The 25,244-nt window shown below is 46.8% G+C and overlaps 10 non-coding genes across 10 annotated transcripts; 5 read left to right on the top strand and 5 right to left on the bottom strand.

The window, feature by feature from the left end:
• Positions 1 to 2,307: 2,307 nt before the first annotated feature.
• LOC120522426 lies at positions 2,308 to 2,426 on the bottom strand. The gene has a single exon (XR_005632369.1). It is a non-coding gene; the product is annotated as a 5S ribosomal RNA (ribosomal RNA).
• A 1,001-nt stretch (positions 2,427 to 3,427) lies between these two features.
• Positions 3,428 to 3,591, top strand: LOC120522437. Its single transcript, XR_005632380.1, has one exon. It is a non-coding gene; the product is annotated as a U1 spliceosomal RNA (small nuclear RNA).
• Positions 3,592 to 7,406: 3,815 nt separating this feature from the next.
• Positions 7,407 to 7,525, bottom strand: LOC120522425. The gene has a single exon (XR_005632368.1). It is a non-coding gene; the product is annotated as a 5S ribosomal RNA (ribosomal RNA).
• Positions 7,526 to 8,526: 1,001 nt separating this feature from the next.
• On the top strand, positions 8,527 to 8,690 carry LOC120522436. Its single transcript, XR_005632379.1, has one exon. It is a non-coding gene; the product is annotated as a U1 spliceosomal RNA (small nuclear RNA).
• A 3,830-nt stretch (positions 8,691 to 12,520) lies between these two features.
• Positions 12,521 to 12,639, bottom strand: LOC120522424. Its single transcript, XR_005632367.1, has one exon. It is a non-coding gene; the product is annotated as a 5S ribosomal RNA (ribosomal RNA).
• Positions 12,640 to 13,642: 1,003 nt separating this feature from the next.
• LOC120522428 lies at positions 13,643 to 13,806 on the top strand. The gene has a single exon (XR_005632372.1). It is a non-coding gene; the product is annotated as a U1 spliceosomal RNA (small nuclear RNA).
• A 3,821-nt stretch (positions 13,807 to 17,627) lies between these two features.
• Positions 17,628 to 17,746, bottom strand: LOC120522422. Its single transcript, XR_005632366.1, has one exon. It is a non-coding gene; the product is annotated as a 5S ribosomal RNA (ribosomal RNA).
• A 1,004-nt stretch (positions 17,747 to 18,750) lies between these two features.
• LOC120522435 lies at positions 18,751 to 18,914 on the top strand. Its single transcript, XR_005632378.1, has one exon. It is a non-coding gene; the product is annotated as a U1 spliceosomal RNA (small nuclear RNA).
• Positions 18,915 to 22,731: 3,817 nt separating this feature from the next.
• Positions 22,732 to 22,850, bottom strand: LOC120522442. The gene has a single exon (XR_005632385.1). It is a non-coding gene; the product is annotated as a 5S ribosomal RNA (ribosomal RNA).
• A 1,005-nt stretch (positions 22,851 to 23,855) lies between these two features.
• On the top strand, positions 23,856 to 24,019 carry LOC120522432. The gene has a single exon (XR_005632376.1). It is a non-coding gene; the product is annotated as a U1 spliceosomal RNA (small nuclear RNA).
• Positions 24,020 to 25,244: the final 1,225 nt, after the last annotated feature.

The raw sequence follows: 25,244 nt of genomic DNA, 5'->3' as shown, positions 1-25,244 counted from the left end.
CTCCCAATATCTCTGCAAAAGAACGAAGGGCCAAGTCTTTAGAGTCCTGGTGCTTCCTTTCTTGCTATATGTTTGTGAGACATGGATGCTCCCCAGTGACCTGAGATGAAGACTGGACTCCTTTGGTACTGTGCCCCTTCGAGAATCCTTGGGTACCGCTGGTTTTACTTTGTGTTCCTCATGGAATCCGTTGGGGGAAATGGAAGGAAAAACCACTAGGAAGAATAAGGTTGTCAAATGTTGTGAAAGTATTGGGGTTAAGAATACAGAGAGGATGGAGTGGAAAGAAATGGGGAAAAAGATAACCAAAAAAAAAAAGCAGGATTTTGGAGGTTAACGAACTTATCAATAGAAGGGAAGATATTGCTGATGAAGGCAGTTACAATCCCAAAACTATCGTATTTAGCAAATGTGTTTTTTCCACCAAAGAAAATAGTAAGAAGAATTATAAGAAAGTGTTTTGTGTTCTTATAGGGTTCATAATGTGAAAAATTGGCAAGAAGGAAGGTAATGAAAATGGAGGGAAAGAGGTTCGAATATAGAAAGGGAGTTGACTTTAAGACACACAGCAACTGTTGTTAATATGACATTAAGTAAAATTGGGAAGTTAGCGGATATGATCAGATATCTGCTAGGAACAGAATTCAAAAAGCAAAAGAGCCCAATTAAATAAGGAAATCCGAGTGCCATCTGCAGGGCAAGTGGCAGGAGGACTTTGGGCACGACATGAAAATACATAGAGGGGCGGTTAAAATATTAGGGATCCATTTTGGAGAGGAGAAGGAGGGAAGAAGAGACTGGAAGGAGATGGAAAGAAAGTTATACAAGCTCACAAGTCTCTGGAGGACTAGGAGACTAACATATGAGGGCAAAATTTTGCTAATTAAGTCAATAATTTTGCCCAGGCTCTTTTTTCTGGCAACAGTTTTTACGGACAAAATATATTCTAAGGAAAATCGAAAGACAATGTTTTTATTTTTTTGGGAGGTCTACAGATGAGAAGGTCGCAAGACAGAAAGTAAAGAAACAAAAAAGGAAAGGGGGAGAAAGGTTTTCTGGACTTAAGGATCTTGTTAAGATTGAAATACACGGCCGTTTACATATCCTTGTTACAGAGCGGAAAGGGAGGGCAGCGGATTTAGCCAGGTACATGATGGGTGGTCATCTAAGAAGGTTTGGGCTTTATAAAACCCAGAACAAGAAACCATATGAGTTTAGATTACCCAAACTATACAGGAGGTTGATGGACTGTATCAAAGATTGTGGGCTTCAGCAGGATGAAAAGGACTTGTGGAGGAGGTGGAAAGAATTAGTGGAAAAGTAAGGGAAAGTGAGAAGCCAGTAAACATTACTGGGAAATCTAGAGAGGAATCTAAACTGATATGGGAAAGATTTGGGGGAAAGTTTCCAAATAATCAAGTAGCAGATATAGCCTGGCTGGCCGCCCATGAAGCACTAGAAACCAACCTGGCTTTAAGTAAAAGAAAGAATTTACAAGGGCCTAAATGTCCCAGGGACGGATGTAAAAGAAAAAAAATAAGTCAGTATGGACATGCAATGTGGGACTGCCCCACAGTGGCAAGGATATGGAAGGAAGTAAGGCAGAGACACATAGTAGACATCAAGCTGGATAGAGACTTGGTGGTGTTTGGGAGGTCAGGGAAAAGAGAGGTCGGGAAGAAAGATTGGGACCGAATAAACGTGATAAAAGAAGTATTGTGGAAGGCAAGGTGTGCATACACAAATAAACAGAAAGTTTTTCCCAACAGAAAATAATTGGAATGATCAGAGAAAACCTCTCGTTTTATGAGAAAAACATCTCAACTTTGGAAGCCCTCTTTTCTAAACGACAGCCCTATGTTTTTATTTTTTCTCTCCTTCCCTGTCTGTCTTCATTTTTTTTTTTTGCCATTCTTTTAAATTTGAATGTACGTTGTCCTTCATGCTGATCCCCTTCTGTCGGCTCTCTCGCTCTCGCCACCCATTTAAGACCCCCCTGTTCCCCGTTCCTCCTCATGGATGGATGGATGGATAGAAAGACAGATAGATCTCGTCCAGCTCTTCAGACGGGAGCCTGCAACTTTACAAAGGGGGCATCGTCCAGAAAGGACCAGCAGCCTCGTGTCCTTTCCAACCTGCAATCCCACAGTGGCATCAAAGGGAGGGCAAGCACCGGCTCAAGTCTCGAACGTGTACCCAGGGCTGCCCCAGATCACTCGGCTGCCAAAAGCCCAGCTTCTGATACGGGTGGAAGGAGGAAAAGAAAAAGACGAGGCGAAGGGCGACTCCTGCTGGCAGAAAGGCAAAAGCTTACGGCACTCGGTATTCCCAGGCGGTCTCCCATCCAAGTACTAACCGAGCCCGACTCTGCTTAGCTTCCGAGATCGGACGAGATCGGGCGTGTTCAGAGTGGTATGGCCGTAAACGAGGGCTGCTCGTTTTCTCTCCCAAATAGGCAACTGTGGAAGCCCTCTTTTCTAAACGACAGCCCTATGTTTTTTTTTTTTTCTCCTTCCCTGTCTGTCTTCATTTTTTTTTTTTAATTGCCATTCTTTTGAAATTTTAAGTTATGTCTTTTGAATTAGAATGTGCGTTGTCCTTCATACTGATCCCCTTCTGTCGGCTCTCTCGCTCTCGCCACCCATTTAAGACTCCCCTGTTACCCGTTCCACCTCATGGATGGATGGATTGATGGATGGATGGATGGATGGATAGATAGACAGAGAGATCTCGTCCAGCTCATCAGACGGGGAGCCTGCAACTTTACAAAGGGGGGCATCTTCCAGAAAGAACCAGCAACCTCGTATCCTTGCTAACGTGCAATCCCACAGTGGCATCAAAGGGAGGGCAAGCACCGGCTCAAGTCTCGAACGTGTACCCAGCGCTGCCCCAGATCACTCGGCGGCCTCGGCGCAGGTCTTCCCGAGGGTGCTCTGCTGCCGTGTGCGAGCGCCCACGCCGAGGGCTTCTTCCTCTCGGTCTCCGGAGCGCAGGGTCGCCTTCCTCTTTCGCAGCTTTGCCTCCTGCCTCCTGTCTGCCGCCTGCCGCCTGTCTTTGCTGTTGGGCGGCTGTTTCTCATTCAGCATCCCGCCCAGTCCTACCCCTCCTGTTTCTCTTCCAGCCAATAAGCTCCAGCGATGGGTGGCTGGTTTGCATAAGAGCGAGGTGCACCTTGGGGTTGCTAGTGAAACCTGTCTAATCAAGGTGGTGAGGTCGGTGCAACCCCAACATCCGGGTCACGGTGCACACGGGCGTCTGGGCAGCAGCTAGCTCCCGCGCATGCGCGCTCCCGAGGCCAAAGAAGCCCGAAGGATCCCGAAGAAGCCCGAAGGAGGCCGAAGGACCGAGGACTGTGCTGGGGAAAACCTCCCGCCGCCGAGCGATGAAGCCGAGGAAGTGGGAGGATGAGCGCCGGGCTGTACAACTCATACTTACCTGGCAGGGGAGATACCATGATCACTAAGGTGGTTCTCCCAGGGCGAGGCTCATCCATTGCACTCCGGGTGTGCTGACCCCTGCGATTTCCCCAAATGCGGGAAACTCGACTGCATAATTTGTGGTAGTGGGGGACTGCGTTCGCGCTCTCCCTGATAGTCCTGGTTCAAAAAACAGACTGAAAACATGCGTTTCAACTTATGGAAGTGGTGCTTGGGCGATTGTGAAGCAGGAGCCTGTGAGACAACGGCTCTGGGAGCTTTAAGCAATAAATAAAGAAGTTCCAAAAATCAATCAATCAATCTGTCTGTCTGTCCATTTATTTATTTATTTTAAGGACCCCCCCAATAGAAAAATTATAATAAAAATAATATTAATTTAAATTAACTAATCAATGTATGTATTTATCTTAAGGACCCCCCCACACACATAATAAAATAATAATATAAATAATCATTCATTATTTTTAGTGCCTCTTTACTGATTTTAAGCCGCTTTCCTTGCTGCCAAGAGCCCAGCTTCTGACACGGGTGGAAGGAGGAAAAGAAAAGACGAGGTGAAGGGCGACTCCTGCTGGCAGAAAGGCAAAAGCTTACAGCACTCGGTATTCCCAGTAAACGAGGGCTGCTCCTTTTTCTCTCCCCAAATATGCAACTTTGGAAGCCCTCTTTTCTGAACGACAGCCGTATGTTTTTTTTTTTCACTCCTTCCCTGTCTGTCTTCATTTTTTTTTTGCCATTTTTTTGAAATTTTTCGGAATGTTTTTTTAATTAGAATGTACGTTGTCCTTCATGCTGATCCCCTTCTGTCGGCTCTCTCGCTCGCCACCCATTTAAGACCCCCCTGTTACCCGTTCCACCTCATGGACGGATGGATGGATGGATGGATGGATACATAGATAGACAGATAGATCTCGTCCAGCTCTTCAGACGGGGAGCCTGCAACTTTACAAAGGGGGGCATCGTCCAGAAAGGACCAGCAACCTCGTGTCCTTGCTAACGTGCAATCCCACAGTGGCATGGAGCAAACGTGAATATCGGCAAAGTTTCTTAGCAGCCTTTGTCGATTTTCACAAAGCATTCGACTCAGTTGTTCGAGCTTCCCTGTGGGAGTTCCTGAGACTTAGTGGGATTCCCCCTGAAGTTGCTGGATATCATGGCCAGCCCGTACACTGGTACTGTGAGTGGTGTGGAGACAGAACCTCTGTGTTTTTCCCAGTTGATTCTGTGGTTCGTCAGGGGTGTGTTCTTGCTCCTACTTTGTTCAGTGCTTGTATGGACTGGGTGTTGTGCAGGGTCATGGGGTTCAGCGGCTGTGGGGCATCTGTTGGAGAAGAAAGATTCATGAATATTGACTTTGCTGATGATGCTGTGATTGTCGTGGAGTCAATGGAGGCTCTGATCAGGGTGCTCAAGAGACTGAGTGAGGAGTCTGAGTGTCTGGGCTTGTGAGTGTCCTGGATGAAAACCAACAGCCAGGCCTTTAATGACCTCTTGGGCACAGATATCAGCAGTGTGTCTGTTTGCGGAGAGTGTGTTGACCTTGTTGAGTGGTTTACTTACCTTGGCAGTGACATTCATGTCCCTGGTGACTCTTCCTATGAAGTCAGTAGACAGATGGGGAGAGCTTGGTGGTTCATGAGGTCACTGGAAAGGGGTGTGTGGCGCTCCCAATATCTCTGCAAAAGAACGAAGGGCCAAGTCTTTAGAGTCCTGGTGCTTCCTTTCTTGCTATATGTTTGTGAGACATGGATGCTCCCCAGTGACCTGAGATGAAGACTGGACTCCTTTGGTACTGTGCCCCTTCGAGAATCCTTGGGTACCGCTGGTTTTACTTTGTGTTCCTCATGGAATCCGTTGGGGGAAATGGAAGGAAAAACCACTAGGAAGAATAAGGTTGTCAAATGTTGTGAAAGTATTGGGGTTAAGAATACAGAGAGGATGGAGTGGAAAGAAATGGGGAAAAAGATAACCAAAAAAAAAAGCAGGATTTTGGAGGTTAACGAACTTATCAATAGAAGGGAAGATATTGCTGATGAAGGCAGTTACAATCCCAAAACTATCGTATTTAGCAAATGTGTTTTTTCCACCAAAGAAAATAGTAAGAAGAATTATAAGAAAGTGTTTTGTGTTCTTATAGGGTTCATAATGTGAAAAATTGGCAAGAAGGAAGGTAATGAAAATGGAGGGAAAGAGGTTCGAATATAGAAAGGGAGTTGACTTTAAGACACACAGCAACTGTTGTTAATATGACATTAAGTAAAATTGGGAAGTTAGCGGATATGATCAGATATCTGCTAGGAACAGAATTCAAAAAGCAAAAGAGCCCAATTAAATAAGGAAATCCGAGTGCCATCTGCAGGGCAAGTGGCAGGAGGACTTTGGGCACGACATGAAAATACATAGAGGGGCGGTTAAAATATTAGGGATCCATTTTGGAGAGGAGAAGGAGGGAAGAAGAGACTGGAAGGAGATGGAAAGAAAGTTATACAAGCTCACAAGTCTCTGGAGGACTAGGAGACTAACATATGAGGGCAAAATTTTGCTAATTAAGTCAATAATTTTGCCCAGGCTCTTTTCTGGCAACAGTTTTTACGGACAAAATATATTCTAAGGAAAATCGAAAGACAATGTTTTTATTTTTTTGGGAGGTCTACAGATGAGAAGGTCGCAAGACAGAAAGTAAAGAAACAAAAAAGGAAAGGGGGAGAAAGGTTTTCTGGACTTAAGGATCTTGTTAAGATTGAAATACACGGCCGTTTACATATCCTTGTTACAGAGCGGAAAGGGAGGGCAGCGGATTTAGCCAGGTACATGATGGGTGGTCATCTAAGAAGGTTTGGGCTTTATAAAACCCAGAACAAGAAACCATATGAGTTTAGATTACCCAAACTATACAGGAGGTTGATGGACTGTATCAAAGATTGTGGGCTTCAGCAGGATGAAAAGGACTTGTGGAGGAGGTGGAAAGAATTAGTGGAAAAGTAAGGGAAAGTGAGAAGCCAGTAAACATTACTGGGAAATCTAGAGAGGAATCTAAACTGATATGGGAAAGATTTGGGGGAAAGTTTCCAAATAATCAAGTAGCAGATATAGCCTGGCTGGCCGCCCATGAAGCACTAGAAACCAACCTGGCTTTAAGTAAAAGAAAGAATTTACAAGGGCCTAAATGTCCCAGGGACGGATGTAAAAGAAAAAAAATAAGTCAGTATGGACATGCAATGTGGGACTGCCCCACAGTGGCAAGGATATGGAAGGAAGTAAGGCAGAGACACATAGTAGACATCAAGCTGGATAGAGACTTGGTGGTGTTTGGGAGGTCAGGGAAAAGAGAGGTCGGGAAGAAAGATTGGGACCGAATAAACGTGATAAAAGAAGTATTGTGGAAGGCAAGGTGTGCATACACAAATAAACAGAAAGTTTTTTCCCAACAGAAAATAATTGGAATGATCAGAGAAAACCTCTCGTTTTATGAGAAAAACATCTCAACTTTGGAAGCCCTCTTTTCTAAACGACAGCCCTATGTTTTTATTTTTTCTCTCCTTCCCCTGTCTGTCTTCATTTTTTTTTTTGCCATTCTTTTAAATTTGAATGTACGTTGTCCTTCATGCTGATCCCCTTCTGTCGGCTCTCTCGCTCTCGCCACCCATTTAAGACCCCCCTGTTCCCCGTTCCTCCTCATGGATGGATGGATGGATAGAAAGACAGATAGATCTCGTCCAGCTCTTCAGACGGGAGCCTGCAACTTTACAAAGGGGGCATCGTCCAGAAAGGACCAGCAGCCTCGTGTCCTTTCCAACCTGCAATCCCACAGTGGCATCAAAGGGAGGGCAAGCACCGGCTCAAGTCTCGAACGTGTACCCAGGGCTGCCCCAGATCACTCGGCTGCCAAAAGCCCAGCTTCTGATACGGGTGGAAGGAGGAAAAGAAAAAGACGAGGCGAAGGGCGACTCCTGCTGGCAGAAAGGCAAAAGCTTACGGCACTCGGTATTCCCAGGCGGTCTCCCATCCAAGTACTAACCGAGCCCGACTCTGCTTAGCTTCCGAGATCGGACGAGATCGGGCGTGTTCAGAGTGGTATGGCCGTAAACGAGGGCTGCTCGTTTTCTCTCCCAAATAGGCAACTGTGGAAGCCCTCTTTTCTAAACGACAGCCCTATGTTTTTTTTTTTTTCTCCTTCCCTGTCTGTCTTCATTTTTTTTTTTTAATTGCCATTCTTTTGAAATTTTAAGTTATGTCTTTTGAATTAGAATGTGCGTTGTCCTTCATACTGATCCCCTTCTGTCGGCTCTCTCGCTCTCGCCACCCATTTAAGACTCCCCTGTTACCCGTTCCACCTCATGGATGGATGGATTGATGGATGGATGGATGGATGGATAGATAGACAGAGAGATCTCGTCCAGCTCATCAGACGGGGAGCCTGCAACTTTACAAAGGGGGGCATCTTCCAGAAAGAACCAGCAACCTCGTATCCTTGCTAACGTGCAATCCCACAGTGGCATCAAAGGGAGGGCAAGCACCGGCTCAAGTCTCGAACGTGTACCCAGCGCTGCCCCAGATCACTCGGCGGCCTCGGCGCAGGTCTTCCCGAGGGTGCTCTGCTGCCGTGTGCGAGCGCCCACGCCGAGGGCTTCTTCCTCTCGGTCTCCGGAGCGCAGGGTCGCCTTCCTCTTTCGCAGCTTTGCCTCCTGCCTCCTGTCTGCCGCCTGCCGCCTGTCTTTGCTGTTGGGCGGCTGTTTCTCATTCAGCATCCCGCCCAGTCCTACCCCTCCTGTTTCTCTTCCAGCCAATAAGCTCCAGCGATGGGTGGCTGGTTTGCATAAGAGCGAGGTGCACCTTGGGGTTGCTAGTGAAACCTGTCTAATCAAGGTGGTGAGGTCGGTGCAACCCCAACATCCGGGTCACGGTGCACACGGGCGTCTGGGCAGCAGCTAGCTCCCGCGCATGCGCGCTCCCGAGGCCAAAGAAGCCCGAAGGATCCCGAAGAAGCCCGAAGGAGGCCGAAGGACCGAGGACTGTGCTGGGGAAAACCTCCCGCCGCCGAGCGATGAAGCCGAGGAAGTGGGAGGATGAGCGCCGGGCTGTACAACTCATACTTACCTGGCAGGGGAGATACCATGATCACTAAGGTGGTTCTCCCAGGGCGAGGCTCATCCATTGCACTCCGGGTGTGCTGACCCCTGCGATTTCCCCAAATGCGGGAAACTCGACTGCATAATTTGTGGTAGTGGGGGACTGCGTTCGCGCTCTCCCTGATAGTCCTGGTTCAAAAAACAGACTGAAAACATGCGTTTCAACTTATGGAAGTGGTGCTTGGGCGATTGTGAAGCAGGAGCCTGTGAGACAACGGCTCTGGGAGCTTTAAGCAATAAATAAAGAAGTTCCAAAAATCAATCAATCAATCTGTCTGTCTGTCCATTTATTTATTTATTTTAAGGACCCCCGCCCAATAGAAAAATTATAATAAAAATAATATTAATTTAAATTAACTAATCAATGTATGTATTTATCTTAAGGACCCCCCCACACACATAATAAAATAATAATATAAATAATCATTCATTATTTTTAGTGCCTCTTTACTGATTTTAAGCCGCTTTCCTTGCTGCCAAGAGCCCAGCTTCTGACACGGGTGGAAGGAGGAAAAGAAAAGACGAGGTGAAGGGCGACTCCTGCTGGCAGAAAGGCAAAAGCTTACAGCACTCGGTATTCCCAGTAAACGAGGGCTGCTCCTTTTTCTCTCCCCAAATATGCAACTTTGGAAGCCCTCTTTTCTGAACGACAGCCGTATGTTTTTTTTTTTCACTCCTTCCCTGTCTGTCTTCATTTTTTTTTTGCCATTCTTTTGAAATTTTTCGAATGTCTTTTGAATTAGAATGTACGTTGTCCTTCATGCTGATCCCCTTCTGTCGGCTCTCTCGCTCGCCACCCATTTAAGACCCCCCTGTTACCCGTTCCACCTCATGGACGGATGGATGGATGGATGGATGGATACATAGATAGACAGATAGATCTCGTCCAGCTCTTCAGACGGGGAGCCTGCAACTTTACAAAGGGGGGCATCGTCCAGAAAGGACCAGCAACCTCGTGTCCTTGCTAACGTGCAATCCCACAGTGGCATGGAGCGCAAAGCGTGAATATCGGCAAAGTTTCTTAGCAGCCTTTGTCGATTTTCACAAAGCATTCGACTCAGTTGTTCGAGCTTCCCTGTGGGAGTTCCTGAGACTTAGTGGGATTCCCCCTGAAGTTGCTGGATATCATGGCCAGCCCGTACACTGGTACTGTGAGTGGTGTGGAGACAGAACCTCTGTGTTTTTCCCAGTTGATTCTGTGGTTCGTCAGGGGTGTGTTCTTGCTCCTACTTTGTTCAGTGCTTGTATGGACTGGGTGTTGTGCAGGGTCATGGGGTTCAGCGGCTGTGGGGCATCTGTTGGAGAAGAAAGATTCATGAATATTGACTTTGCTGATGATGCTGTGATTGTCGTGGAGTCAATGGAGGCTCTGATCAGGGTGCTCAAGAGACTGAGTGAGGAGTCTGAGTGTCTGGGCTTGTGAGTGTCCTGGATGAAAACCAACAGCCAGGCCTTTAATGACCTCTTGGGCACAGATATCAGCAGTGTGTCTGTTTGCGGAGAGTGTGTTGACCTTGTTGAGTGGTTTACTTACCTTGGCAGTGACATTCATGTCCCTGGTGACTCTTCCTATGAAGTCAGTAGACAGATGGGGAGAGCTTGGTGGTTCATGAGGTCACTGGAAAGGGGTGTGTGGCGCTCCCAATATCTCTGCAAAAGAACGAAGGGCCAAGTCTTTAGAGTCCTGGTGCTTCCTTTCTTGCTATATGTTTGTGAGACATGGATGCTCCCCAGTGACCTGAGATGAAGACTGGACTCCTTTGGTACTGTGCCCCTTCGGAGAATCCTTGGGTACCGCTGGTTTTACTTTGTGTTCCTCATGGAATCCGTTGGGGGAAATGGAAGGAAAAACCACTAGGAAGAATAAGGTTGTCAAATGTTGTGAAAGTATTGGGGTTAAGAATACAGAGAGGATGGAGTGGAAAGAAATGGGGAAAAAAGATAACCAAAAAAAAAAAAAAAGCAGGATTTTGGAGGTTAACGAACTTATCAATAGAAGGGAAGATATTGCTGATGAAGGCAGTTACAATCCCAAAACTATCGTATTTAGCAAATGTGTTTTTTCCACCAAAGAAAATAGTAAGAAGAATTATAAGAAAGTGTTTTGTGTTCTTATAGGGTTCATAATGTGAAAAATTGGCAAGAAGGAAGGTAATGAAAATGGAGGGAAAGAGGTTCGAATATAGAAAGGGAGTTGACTTTAAGACACACAGCAACTGTTGTTAATATGACATTAAGTAAAATTGGGAAGTTAGCGGATATGATCAGATATCTGCTAGGAACAGAATTCAAAAAAGCAAAAGAGCCCAATTAAATAAGGGGAAATCCGAGTGCCATCTGCAGGGCAAGTGGCAGGAGGACTTTGGGCACGACATGAAAATACATAGAGGGGCGGTTAAAATATTAGGGATCCATTTTGGAGAGGAGAAGGAGGGAAGAAGAGACTGGAAGGAGATGGAAAGAAAGTTATACAAGCTCACAAGTCTCTGGAGGACTAGGAGACTAACATATGAGGGCAAAATTTTGCTAATTAAGTCAATAATTTTGCCCAGGCTTTTTTCTGGCAACAGTTTTTTTACGGACAAAATATATTCTAAGGAAAATCGAAAGACAATGTTTTTATTTTTTTGGGAGGTCTACAGATGAGAAGGTCGCAAGACAGAAAGTAAAGAAACAAAAAAGGAAAGGGGGAGAAAGGTTTTCTGGACTTAAGGATCTTGTTAAGATTGAAATACACGGCCGTTTACATATCCTTGTTACAGAGCGGAAAGGGAGGGCAGCGGATTTAGCCAGGTACATGATGGGTGGTCATCTAAGAAGGTTTGGGCTTTATAAAACCCAGAACAAGAAACCATATGAGTTTAGATTACCCAAACTATACAGGAGGTTGATGGACTGTATCAAAGATTGTGGGCTTCAGCAGGATGAAAAGGACTTGTGGAGGAGGTGGAAAGAATTAGTGGAAAAGTAAGGGAAAGTGAGAAGCCAGTAAACATTACTGGGAAATCTAGAGAGGAATCTAAACTGATATGGGAAAGATTTGGGGGAAAGTTTCCAAATAATCAAGTAGCAGATATAGCCTGGCTGGCCGCCCATGAAGCACTAGAAACCAACCTGGCTTTAAGTAAAAGAAAGAATTTACAAGGGCCTAAATGTCCCAGGGACGGATGTAAAAGAAAAAAAATAAGTCAGTATGGACATGCAATGTGGGACTGCCCCACAGTGGCAAGGATATGGAAGGAAGTAAGGCAGAGACACATAGTAGACATCAAGCTGGATAGAGACTTGGTGGTGTTTGGGAGGTCAGGGAAAAGAGAGGTCGGGAAGAAAGATTGGGACCGAATAAACGTGATAAAAGAAGTATTGTGGAAGGCAAGGTGTGCATACACAAATAAACAGAAAGTTTTTTCCCAACAGAAAATAATTGGAATGATCAGAGAAAACCTCTCGTTTTATGAGAAAAACATCTCAACTTTGGAAGCCCTCTTTTCTAAACGACAGCCCTATGTTTTTATTTTTTCTCTCCTTCCCTGTCTGTCTTCATTTTTTTTTTTGCCATTCTTTTAAATTTGAATGTACGTTGTCCTTCATGCTGATCCCCTTCTGTCGGCTCTCTCGCTCTCGCCACCCATTTAAGACCCCCCTGTTCCCCGTTCCTCCTCATGGATGGATGGATGGATAGAAAGACAGATAGATCTCGTCCAGCTCTTCAGACGGGAGCCTGCAACTTTACAAAGGGGGCATCGTCCAGAAAGGACCAGCAGCCTCGTGTCCTTTCCAACCTGCAATCCCACAGTGGCATCAAAGGGAGGGCAAGCACCGGCTCAAGTCTCGAACGTGTACCCAGGGCTGCCCCAGATCACTCGGCTGCCAAAAGCCCAGCTTCTGATACGGGTGGAAGGAGGAAAAGAAAAAGACGAGGCGAAGGGCGACTCCTGCTGGCAGAAAGGCAAAAGCTTACGGCACTCGGTATTCCCAGGCGGTCTCCCATCCAAGTACTAACCGAGCCCGACTCTGCTTAGCTTCCGAGATCGGACGAGATCGGGCGTGTTCAGAGTGGTATGGCCGTAAACGAGGGCTGCTCGTTTTTCTCTCCCCAAATAGGCAACTGTGGAAGCCCTCTTTTCTAAACGACAGCCCTATGTTTTTTTTTTTTTCTCCTTCCCTGTCTGTCTTCATTTTTTTTTTTTAATTGCCATTCTTTTGAAATTTTAAGTTATGTCTTTTGAATTAGAATGTGCGTTGTCCTTCATACTGATCCCCTTCTGTCGGCTCTCTCGCTCTCGCCACCCATTTAAGACTCCCCTGTTACCCGTTCCACCTCATGGATGGATGGATTGATGGATGGATGGATGGATGGATAGATAGACAGAGAGATCTCGTCCAGCTCATCAGACGGGGAGCCTGCAACTTTACAAAGGGGGGCATCTTCCAGAAAGAACCAGCAACCTCGTATCCTTGCTAACGTGCAATCCCACAGTGGCATCAAAGGGAGGGCAAGCACCGGCTCAAGTCTCGAACGTGTACCCAGCGCTGCCCCAGATCACTCGGCGGCCTCGGCGCAGGTCTTCCCGAGGGTGCTCTGCTGCCGTGTGCGAGCGCCCACGCCGAGGGCTTCTTCCTCTCGGTCTCCGGAGCGCAGGGTCGCCTTCCTCTTTCGCAGCTTTGCCTCCTGCCTCCTGTCTGCCGCCTGCCGCCTGTCTTTGCTGTTGGGCGGCTGTTTCTCATTCAGCATCCCGCCCAGTCCTACCCCTCCTGTTTCTCTTCCAGCCAATAAGCTCCAGCGATGGGTGGCTGGTTTGCATAAGAGCGAGGTGCACCTTGGGGTTGCTAGTGAAACCTGTCTAATCAAGGTGGTGAGGTCGGTGCAACCCCAACATCCGGGTCACGGTGCACACGGGCGTCTGGGCAGCAGCTAGCTCCCGCGCATGCGCGCTCCCGAGGCCAAAGAAGCCCGAAGGATCCCGAAGAAGCCCGAAGGAGGCCGAAGGACCGAGGACTGTGCTGGGGAAAACCTCCCGCCGCCGAGCGATGAAGCCGAGGAAGTGGGAGGATGAGCGCCGGGCTGTACAACTCATACTTACCTGGCAGGGGAGATACCATGATCACTAAGGTGGTTCTCCCAGGGCGAGGCTCATCCATTGCACTCCGGGTGTGCTGACCCCTGCGATTTCCCCAAATGCGGGAAACTCGACTGCATAATTTGTGGTAGTGGGGGACTGCGTTCGCGCTCTCCCCTGATAGTCCTGGTTCAAAAAACAGACTGAAAACATGCGTTTCAACTTATGGAAGTGGTGCTTGGGCGATTGTGAAGCAGGAGCCTGTGAGACAACGGCTCTGGGAGCTTTAAGCAATAAATAAAGAAGTTCCAAAATCAATCAATCAATCTGTCTGTCTGTCCATTTATTTATTTATTTTAAGGACCCCCGCCCAATAGAAAAATTATAATAAAAATAATATTAATTTAAATTAACTAATCAATGTATGTATTTATCTTAAGGACCCCCCCACACACATAATAAAATAATAATATAAATAATCATTCATTATTTTTAGTGCCTCTTTACTGATTTTAAGCCGCTTTCCTTGCTGCCAAGAGCCCAGCTTCTGACACGGGTGGAAGGAGGAAAAGAAAAGACGAGGTGAAGGGCGACTCCTGCTGGCAGAAAGGCAAAAGCTTACAGCACTCGGTATTCCCAGTAAACGAGGGCTGCTCCTTTTTCTCTCCCCAAATATGCAACTTTGGAAGCCCTCTTTTCTGAACGACAGCCGTATGTTTTTTTTTTTCACTCCTTCCCTGTCTGTCTTCATTTTTTTTTTGCCATTCTTTTGAAATTTTTCGAATGTCTTTTGAATTAGAATGTACGTTGTCCTTCATGCTGATCCCCTTCTGTCGGCTCTCTCGCTCTCGCCACCCATTTAAGACCCCCCTGTTACCCGTTCCACCTCATGGACGGATGGATGGATGGATGGATGGATACATAGATAGACAGATAGATCTCGTCCAGCTCTTCAGACGGGGAGCCTGCAACTTTACAAAGGGGGGCATCGTCCAGAAAGGACCAGCAACCTCGTGTCCTTGCTAACGTGCAATCCCACAGTGGCATGGAGCGCAAACGTGAATATCGGCAAAGTTTCTTAGCAGCCTTTGTCGATTTTCACAAAGCATTCGACTCAGTTGTTCGAGCTTCCCTGTGGGAGTTCCTGAGACTTAGTGGGATTCCCCCTGAAGTTGCTGGATATCATGGCCAGCCCGTACACTGGTACTGTGAGTGGTGTGGAGACAGAACCTCTGTGTTTTTCCCAGTTGATTCTGTGGTTCGTCAGGGGTGTGTTCTTGCTCCTACTTTGTTCAGTGCTTGTATGGACTGGGTGTTGTGCAGGGTCATGGGGTTCAGCGGCTGTGGGGCATCTGTTGGAGAAGAAAGATTCATGAATATTGACTTTGCTGATGATGCTGTGATTGTCGTGGAGTCAATGGAGGCTCTGATCAGGGTGCTCAAGAGACTGAGTGAGGAGTCTGAGTGTCTGGGCTTGTGAGTGTCCTGGATGAAAACCAACAGCCAGGCCTTTAATGACCTCTTGGGCACAGATATCAGCAGTGTGTCTGTTTGCGGAGTGTGTTGACCTTGTTGAGTGGTTTACTTACCTTGGCAGTGACATTCATGTCCCTGGTGACTCTTCCTATGAAGTCAGTAGACAGATGGGGAGAGCTTGGTGGTTCATGAGGTCACTGGAAAGGGGTGTGTGGCGCTCCCAATATCTCTGCAAAAGAACGAAGGGCCAAGTCTTTAGAGTCCTGGTGCTTCCTTTCTTGCTATATGTTTGTGAGACATGGATGCTCCCCAGTGACCTGAGATGAAGACTGGACTCCTTTGGTACTGTGCCCCTTCGGAGAATCCTTGGGTACCGCTGGTTTTACTTTGTGTTCCTCATGGAATCCGTTGGGGGAAATGGAAGGAAAAACCACTAGGAAGAATAAGGTTGTCAAATGTTGTGAAAGTATTGGGGTTAAGAATACAGAGAGGATGGAGTGGAAAGAAATGGGGAAAAAGATAACCAAAAAAAAAAGCAGGATTTTGGAGGTTAACGAACTTATCAATAGAAGGGAAGATATTGCTGATGAAGGCAGTTACAATCCCAAAACTATCGTATTTAGCAAATGTGTTTTTTCCACCAAAGAAAATAGTAAGAAGAATTATAAGAAAGTGTTTTGTGTTCTTATAGGGTTCATAATGTGAAAAATTGGCAAGAAGGAAGGTAATGAAAATGGAGGGAAAGAGGTTCGAATATAGAAAGGGAGTTGACTTTAAGACACACAGCAACTGTTGTTAATATGACATTAAGTAAAATTGGGAAGTTAGCGGATATGATCAGATATCTGCTAGGAACAGAATTCAAAAAAGCAAAAGAGCCCAATTAAATAAGGAAATCCGAGTGCCATCTGCAGGGCAAGTGGCAGGAGGACTTTGGGCACGACATGAAAATACATAGAGGGGCGGTTAAAATATTAGGGATCCATTTTGGAGAGGAGAAGGAGGGAAGAAGAGACTGGAAGGAGATGGAAAGAAAGTTATACAAGCTCACAAGTCTCTGGAGGACTAGGAGACTAACATATGAGGGCAAAATTTTGCTAATTAAGTCAATAATTTTGCCCAGGCTCTTTTCTGGCAACAGTTTTTACGGACAAAATATATTCTAAGGAAAATCGAAAGACAATGTTTTTATTTTTTTGGGAGGTCTACAGATGAGAAGGTCGCAAGACAGAAAGTAAAGAAACAAAAAAGGAAAGGGGGAGAAAGGTTTTCTGGACTTAAGGATCTTGTTAAGATTGAAATACACGGCCGTTTACATATCCTTGTTACAGAGCGGAAAGGGAGGGCAGCGGATTTAGCCAGGTACATGATGGGTGGTCATCTAAGAAGGTTTGGGCTTTATAAAACCCAGAACAAGAAACCATATGAGTTTAGATTACCCAAACTATACAGGAGGTTGATGGACTGTATCAAAGATTGTGGGCTTCAGCAGGATGAAAAGGACTTGTGGAGGAGGTGGAAAGAATTAGTGGAAAAGTAAGGGAAAGTGAGAAGCCAGTAAACATTACTGGGAAATCTAGAGAGGAATCTAAACTGATATGGGAAAGATTTGGGGGAAAGTTTCCAAATAATCAAGTAGCAGATATAGCCTGGCTGGCCGCCCATGAAGCACTAGAAACCAACCTGGCTTTAAGTAAAAGAAAGAATTTACAAGGGCCTAAATGTCCCAGGGACGGATGTAAAAGAAAAAAAAATAAGTCAGTATGGACATGCAATGTGGGACTGCCCCACAGTGGCAAGGATATGGAAGGAAGTAAGGCAGAGACACATAGTAGACATCAAGCTGGATAGAGACTTGGTGGTGTTTGGGAGGTCAGGGAAAAGAGAGGTCGGGAAGAAAGATTGGGACCGAATAAACGTGATAAAAGAAGTATTGTGGAAGGCAAGGTGTGCATACACAAATAAACAGAAAGTTTTTTCCCAACAGAAAATAATTGGAATGATCAGAGAAAACCTCTCGTTTTATGAGAAAAACATCTCAACTTTGGAAGCCCTCTTTTCTAAACGACAGCCCTATGTTTTTATTTTTTCTCTCCTTCCCTGTCTGTCTTCATTTTTTTTTTTGCCATTCTTTTAAATTTGAATGTACGTTGTCCTTCATGCTGATCCCCTTCTGTCGGCTCTCTCGCTCTCGCCACCCATTTAAGACCCCCCTGTTCCCCGTTCCTCCTCATGGATGGATGGATGGATAGAAAGACAGATAGATCTCGTCCAGCTCTTCAGACGGGAGCCTGCAACTTTACAAAGGGGGGCATCGTCCAGAAAGGACCAGCAGCCTCGTGTCCTTTCCAACCTGCAATCCCACAGTGGCATCAAAGGGAGGGCAAGCACCGGCTCAAGTCTCGAACGTGTACCCAGGGCTGCCCCAGATCACTCGGCTGCCAAAAGCCCAGCTTCTGATACGGGTGGAAGGAGGAAAAGAAAAAGACGAGGCGAAGGGCGACTCCTGCTGGCAGAAAGGCAAAAGCTTACGGCACTCGGTATTCCCAGGCGGTCTCCCATCCAAGTACTAACCGAGCCCGACTCTGCTTAGCTTCCGAGATCGGACGAGATCGGGCGTGTTCAGAGTGGTATGGCCGTAAACGAGGGCTGCTCGTTTTTCTCTCCCCAAATAGGCAACTGTGGAAGCCCTCTTTTCTAAACGACAGCCCTATGTTTTTTTTTTTTTCTCCTTCCCCTGTCTGTCTTCATTTTTTTTTTTTAATTGCCATTCTTTTGAAATTTTAAGTTATGTCTTTTGAATTAGAATGTGCGTTGTCCTTCATACTGATCCCCTTCTGTCGGCTCTCTCGCTCTCGCCACCCATTTAAGACTCCCCTGTTACCCGTTCCACCTCATGGATGGATGGATTGATGGATGGATGGATGGATGGATAGATAGACAGAGAGATCTCGTCCAGCTCATCAGACGGGGAGCCTGCAACTTTACAAAGGGGGGCATCTTCCAGAAAGAACCAGCAACCTCGTATCCTTGCTAACGTGCAATCCCACAGTGGCATCAAAGGGAGGGCAAGCACCGGCTCAAGTCTCGAACGTGTACCCAGCGCTGCCCCAGATCACTCGGCGGCCTCGGCGCAGGTCTTCCCGAGGGTGCTCTGCTGCCGTGTGCGAGCGCCCACGCCGAGGGCTTCTTCCTCTCGGTCTCCGGAGCGCAGGGTCGCCTTCCTCTTTCGCAGCTTTGCCTCCTGCCTCCTGTCTGCCGCCTGCCGCCTGTCTTTGCTGTTGGGCGGCTGTTTCTCATTCAGCATCCCGCCCAGTCCTACCCCTCCTGTTTCTCTTCCAGCCAATAAGCTCCAGCGATGGGTGGCTGGTTTGCATAAGAGCGAGGTGCACCTTGGGGTTGCTAGTGAAACCTGTCTAATCAAGGTGGTGAGGTCGGTGCAACCCCAACATCCGGGTCACGGTGCACACGGGCGTCTGGGCAGCAGCTAGCTCCCGCGCATGCGCGCTCCCGAGGCCAAAGAAGCCCGAAGGATCCCGAAGAAGCCCGAAGGAGGCCGAAGGACCGAGGACTGTGCTGGGGAAAACCTCCCGCCGCCGAGCGATGAAGCCGAGGAAGTGGGAGGATGAGCGCCGGGCTGTACAACTCATACTTACCTGGCAGGGGAGATACCATGATCACTAAGGTGGTTCTCCCAGGGCGAGGCTCATCCATTGCACTCCGGGTGTGCTGACCCCTGCGATTTCCCCAAATGCGGGAAACTCGACTGCATAATTTGTGGTAGTGGGGGACTGCGTTCGCGCTCTCCCTGATAGTCCTGGTTCAAAAACAGACTGAAAACATGCGTTTCAACTTATGGAAGTGGTGCTTGGGCGATTGTGAAGCAGGAGCCTGTGAGACAACGGCTCTGGGAGCTTTAAGCAATAAATAAAGAAGTTCCAAAAATCAATCAATCAATCTGTCTGTCTGTCCATTTATTTATTTATTTTAAGGACCCCCCCAATAGAAAAATTATAATAAAAATAATATTAATTTAAATTAACTAATCAATGTATGTATTTATCTTAAGGACCCCCCCACACACATAATAAAATAATAATATAAATAATCATTCATTATTTTTAGTGCCTCTTTACTGATTTTAAGCCGCTTTCCTTGCTGCCAAGAGCCCAGCTTCTGACACGGGTGGAAGGAGGAAAAGAAAAGACGAGGTGAAGGGCGACTCCTGCTGGCAGAAAGGCAAAAGCTTACAGCACTCGGTATTCCCAGTAAACGAGGGCTGCTCCTTTTTCTCTCCCCAAATATGCAACTTTGGAAGCCCTCTTTTCTGAACGACAGCCGTATGTTTTTTTTTTTCACTCCTTCCCCTGTCTGTCTTCATTTTTTTTTTGCCATTCTTTTGAAATTTTTCGAATGTCTTTTGAATTAGAATGTACGTTGTCCTTCATGCTGATCCCCTTCTGTCGGCTCTCGCTCTCGCCACCCATTTAAGACCCCCCTGTTACCCGTTCCACCTCATGGACGGATGGATGGATGGATGGATGGATACATAGATAGACAGATAGATCTCGTCCAGCTCTTCAGACGGGGAGCCTGCAACTTTACAAAGGGGGGCATCGTCCAGAAAGGACCAGCAACCTCGTGTCCTTGCTAACGTGCAATCCCACAGTGGCATGGAGCGCAAACGTGAATATCGGCAAAGTTTCTTAGCAGCCTTTGTCGATTTTCACAAAGCATTCGACTCAGTTGTTCGAGCTTCCTGTGGGAGTTCCTGAGACTTAGTGGGATTCCCCCTGAAGTTGCTGGATATCATGGCCAGCCCGTACACTGGTACTGTGAGTGGTGTGGAGACAGAACCTCTGTGTTTTTCCCAGTTGATTCTGTGGTTCGTCAGGGGTGTGTTCTTGCTCCTACTTTGTTCAGTGCTTGTATGGACTGGGTGTTGTGCAGGGTCATGGGGTTCAGCGGCTGTGGGGCATCTGTTGGAGAAGAAAGATTCATGAATATTGACTTTGCTGATGATGCTGTGATTGTCGTGGAGTCAATGGAGGCTCTGATCAGGGTGCTCAAGAGACTGAGTGAGGAGTCTGAGTGTCTGGGCTTGTGAGTGTCCTGGATGAAAACCAACAGCCAGGCCTTTAATGACCTCTTGGGCACAGATATCAGCAGTGTGTCTGTTTGCGGAGAGTGTGTTGACCTTGTTGAGTGGTTTACTTACCTTGGCAGTGACATTCATGTCCCTGGTGACTCTTCCTATGAAGTCAGTAGACAGATGGGGAGAGCTTGGTGGTTCATGAGGTCACTGGAAAGGGGTGTGTGGCGCTCCCAATATCTCTGCAAAAGAACGAAGGGCCAAGTCTTTAGAGTCCTGGTGCTTCCTTTCTTGCTATATGTTTGTGAGACATGGATGCTCCCCAGTGACCTGAGATGAAGACTGGACTCCTTTGGTACTGTGCCCCTTCGAGAATCCTTGGGTACCGCTGGTTTTACTTTGTGTTCCTCATGGAATCCGTTGGGGGAAATGGAAGGAAAAACCACTAGGAAGAATAAGGTTGTCAAATGTTGTGAAAGTATTGGGGTTAAGAATACAGAGAGGATGGAGTGGAAAGAAATGGGGAAAAAGATAACCAAAAAAAAAAGCAGGATTTTGGAGGTTAACGAACTTATCAATAGAAGGGAAGATATTGCTGATGAAGGCAGTTACAATCCCAAAACTATCGTATTTAGCAAATGTGTTTTTTCCACCAAAGAAAATAGTAAGAAGAATTATAAGAAAGTGTTTTGTGTTCTTATAGGGTTCATAATGTGAAAAATTGGCAAGAAGGAAGGTAATGAAAATGGAGGGAAAGAGGTTCGAATATAGAAAGGGAGTTGACTTTAAGACACACAGCAACTGTTGTTAATATGACATTAAGTAAAATTGGGAAGTTAGCGGATATGATCAGATATCTGCTAGGAACAGAATTCAAAAAAGCAAAAGAGCCCAATTAAATAAGGGGAAATCCGAGTGCCATCTGCAGGGCAAGTGGCAGGAGGACTTTGGGCACGACATGAAAATACATAGAGGGGCGGTTAAAATATTAGGGATCCATTTTGGAGAGGAGAAGGAGGGAAGAAGAGACTGGAAGGAGATGGAAAGAAAGTTATACAAGCTCACAAGTCTCTGGAGGACTAGGAGACTAACATATGAGGGCAAAATTTTGCTAATTAAGTCAATAATTTTGCCCAGGCTCTTTTCTGGCAACAGTTTTTTTACGGACAAAATATATTCTAAGGAAAATCGAAAGACAATGTTTTTATTTTTTTGGGAGGTCTACAGATGAGAAGGTCGCAAGACAGAAAGTAAAGAAACAAAAAAGGAAAGGGGGAGAAAGGTTTTCTGGACTTAAGGATCTTGTTAAGATTGAAATACACGGCCGTTTACATATCCTTGTTACAGAGCGGAAAGGGAGGGCAGCGGATTTAGCCAGGTACATGATGGGTGGTCATCTAAGAAGGTTTGGGCTTTATAAAACCCAGAACAAGAAACCATATGAGTTTAGATTACCCAAACTATACAGGAGGTTGATGGACTGTATCAAAGATTGTGGGCTTCAGCAGGATGAAAAGGACTTGTGGAGGAGGTGGAAAGAATTAGAAAAGTAAGGGAAAGTGAGAAGCCAGTAAACATTACTGGGAAATCTAGAGAGGAATCTAAACTGATATGGGAAAGATTTGGGGGAAAGTTTCCAAATAATCAAGTAGCAGATATAGCCTGGCTGGCCGCCCATGAAGCACTAGAAACCAACCTGGCTTTAAGTAAAAGAAAGAATTTACAAGGGCCTAAATGTCCCAGGGACGGATGTAAAAGAAAAAAAAATAAGTCAGTATGGACATGCAATGTGGGACTGCCCCACAGTGGCAAGGATATGGAAGGAAGTAAGGCAGAGACACATAGTAGACATCAAGCTGGATAGAGACTTGGTGGTGTTTGGGAGGTCAGGGAAAAGAGAGGTCGGGAAGAAAGATTGGGACCGAATAAACGTGATAAAAGAAGTATTGTGGAAGGCAAGGTGTGCATACACAAATAAACAGAAAGTTTTTTCCCAACAGAAAATAATTGGAATGATCAGAGAAAACCTCTCGTTTTATGAGAAAAACATCTCAACTTTGGAAGCCCTCTTTTCTAAACGACAGCCCTATGTTTTTATTTTTTCTCTCCTTCCCTGTCTGTCTTCATTTTTTTTTTTGCCATTCTTTTAAATTTGAATGTACGTTGTCCTTCATGCTGATCCCCTTCTGTCGGCTCTCTCGCTCGCCACCCATTTAAGACCCCCCTGTTCCCCGTTCCTCCTCATGGATGGATGGATGGATAGAAAGACAGATAGATCTCGTCCAGCTCTTCAGACGGGGAGCCTGCAACTTTACAAAGGGGGGCATCGTCCAGAAAGGACCAGCAGCCTCGTGTCCTTTCCAACCTGCAATCCCACAGTGGCATCAAAGGGAGGGCAAGCACCGGCTCAAGTCTCGAACGTGTACCCAGGGCTGCCCCAGATCACTCGGCTGCCAAAAGCCCAGCTTCTGATACGGGTGGAAGGAGGAAAAGAAAAAGACGAGGCGAAGGGCGACTCCTGCTGGCAGAAAGGCAAAAGCTTACGGCACTCGGTATTCCCAGGCGGTCTCCCATCCAAGTACTAACCGAGCCCGACTCTGCTTAGCTTCCGAGATCGGACGAGATCGGGCGTGTTCAGAGTGGTATGGCCGTAAACGAGGGCTGCTCGTTTTTCTCTCCCCAAATAGGCAACTGTGGAAGCCCTCTTTTCTAAACGACAGCCCTATGTTTTTTTTTTTTTTCTCCTTCCCCTGTCTGTCTTCATTTTTTTTTTTTAATTGCCATTCTTTTGAAATTTTAAGTTATGTCTTTTGAATTAGAATGTGCGTTGTCCTTCATACTGATCCCCTTCTGTCGGCTCTCTCGCTCTCGCCACCCATTTAAGACTCCCCTGTTACCCGTTCCACCTCATGGATGGATGGATTGATGGATGGATGGATGGATGGATAGATAGACAGAGAGATCTCGTCCAGCTCATCAGACGGGGAGCCTGCAACTTTACAAAGGGGGGCATCTTCCAGAAAGAACCAGCAACCTCGTATCCTTGCTAACGTGCAATCCCACAGTGGCATCAAAGGGAGGGCAAGCACCGGCTCAAGTCTCGAACGTGTACCCAGCGCTGCCCCAGATCACTCGGCGGCCTCGGCGCAGGTCTTCCCGAGGGTGCTCTGCTGCCGTGTGCGAGCGCCCACGCCGAGGGCTTCTTCCTCTCGGTCTCCGGAGCGCAGGGTCGCCTTCCTCTTTCGCAGCTTTGCCTCCTGCCTCCTGTCTGCCGCCTGCCGCCTGTCTTTGCTGTTGGGCGGCTGTTTCTCATTCAGCATCCCGCCCAGTCCTACCCCTCCTGTTTCTCTTCCAGCCAATAAGCTCCAGCGATGGGTGGCTGGTTTGCATAAGAGCGAGGTGCACCTTGGGGTTGCTAGTGAAACCTGTCTAATCAAGGTGGTGAGGTCGGTGCAACCCCAACATCCGGGTCACGGTGCACACGGGCGTCTGGGCAGCAGCTAGCTCCCGCGCATGCGCGCTCCCGAGGCCAAAGAAGCCCGAAGGATCCCGAAGAAGCCCGAAGGAGGCCGAAGGACCGAGGACTGTGCTGGGGAAAACCTCCCGCCGCCGAGCGATGAAGCCGAGGAAGTGGGAGGATGAGCGCCGGGCTGTACAACTCATACTTACCTGGCAGGGGAGATACCATGATCACTAAGGTGGTTCTCCCAGGGCGAGGCTCATCCATTGCACTCCGGGTGTGCTGACCCCTGCGATTTCCCCAAATGCGGGAAACTCGACTGCATAATTTGTGGTAGTGGGGGACTGCGTTCGCGCTCTCCCTGATAGTCCTGGTTCAAAAACAGACTGAAAACATGCGTTTCAACTTATGGAAGTGGTGCTTGGGCGATTGTGAAGCAGGAGCCTGTGAGACAACGGCTCTGGGAGCTTTAAGCAATAAATAAAGAAGTTCCAAAAATCAATCAATCAATCTGTCTGTCTGTCCATTTATTTATTTATTTTAAGGACCCCCCCAATAGAAAAATTATAATAAAAATAATATTAATTTAAATTAACTAATCAATGTATGTATTTATCTTAAGGACCCCCCCACACACATAATAAAATAATAATATAAATAATCATTCATTATTTTTAGTGCCTCTTTACTGATTTTAAGCCGCTTTCCTTGCTGCCAAGAGCCCAGCTTCTGACACGGGTGGAAGGAGGAAAAGAAAAGACGAGGTGAAGGGCGACTCCTGCTGGCAGAAAGGCAAAAGCTTACAGCACTCGGTATTCCCAGTAAACGAGGGCTGCTCCTTTTTCTCTCCCCAAATATGCAACTTTGGAAGCCCTCTTTTCTGAACGACAGCCGTATGTTTTTTTTTTTCACTCCTTCCCTGTCTGTCTTCATTTTTTTTTTGCCATTCTTTTGAAATTTTTCGAATGTCTTTTGAATTAGAATGTACGTTGTCCTTCATGCTGATCCCCTTCTGTCGGCTCTCGCTCTCGCCACCCATTTAAGACCCCCCTGTTACCCGTTCCACCTCATGGACGGATGGATGGATGGATGGATGGATACATAGATAGACAGATAGATCTCGTCCAGCTCTTCAGACGGGGAGCCTGCAACTTTACAAAGGGGGGCATCGTCCAGAAAGGACCAGCAACCTCGTGTCCTTGCTAACGTGCAATCCCACAGTGGCATGGAGCGCAAAGCGTGAATATCGGCAAAGTTTCTTAGCAGCCTTTGTCGATTTTCACAAAGCATTCGACTCAGTTGTTCGAGCTTCCCTGTGGGAGTTCCTGAGACTTAGTGGGATTCCCCCTGAAGTTGCTGGATATCATGGCCAGCCCGTACACTGGTACTGTGAGTGGTGTGGAGACAGAACCTCTGTGTTTTTCCCAGTTGATTCTGTGGTTCGTCAGGGGTGTGTTCTTGCTCCTACTTTGTTCAGTGCTTGTATGGACTGGGTGTTGTGCAGGGTCATGGGGTTCAGCGGCTGTGGGGCATCTGTTGGAGAAGAAAGATTCATGAATATTGACTTTGCTGATGATGCTGTGATTGTCG

The sequence above is a fragment of the Polypterus senegalus genome, unplaced genomic scaffold (genome assembly GCF_016835505.1).
Source record: "Polypterus senegalus isolate Bchr_013 unplaced genomic scaffold, ASM1683550v1 scaffold_5580, whole genome shotgun sequence".
NCBI lineage: Eukaryota > Metazoa > Chordata > Cladistia > Polypteriformes > Polypteridae > Polypterus > Polypterus senegalus.
Note: the sequence above shows the minus strand (reverse complement) of the source record. Positions and strands in the feature narration are given on the sequence as shown.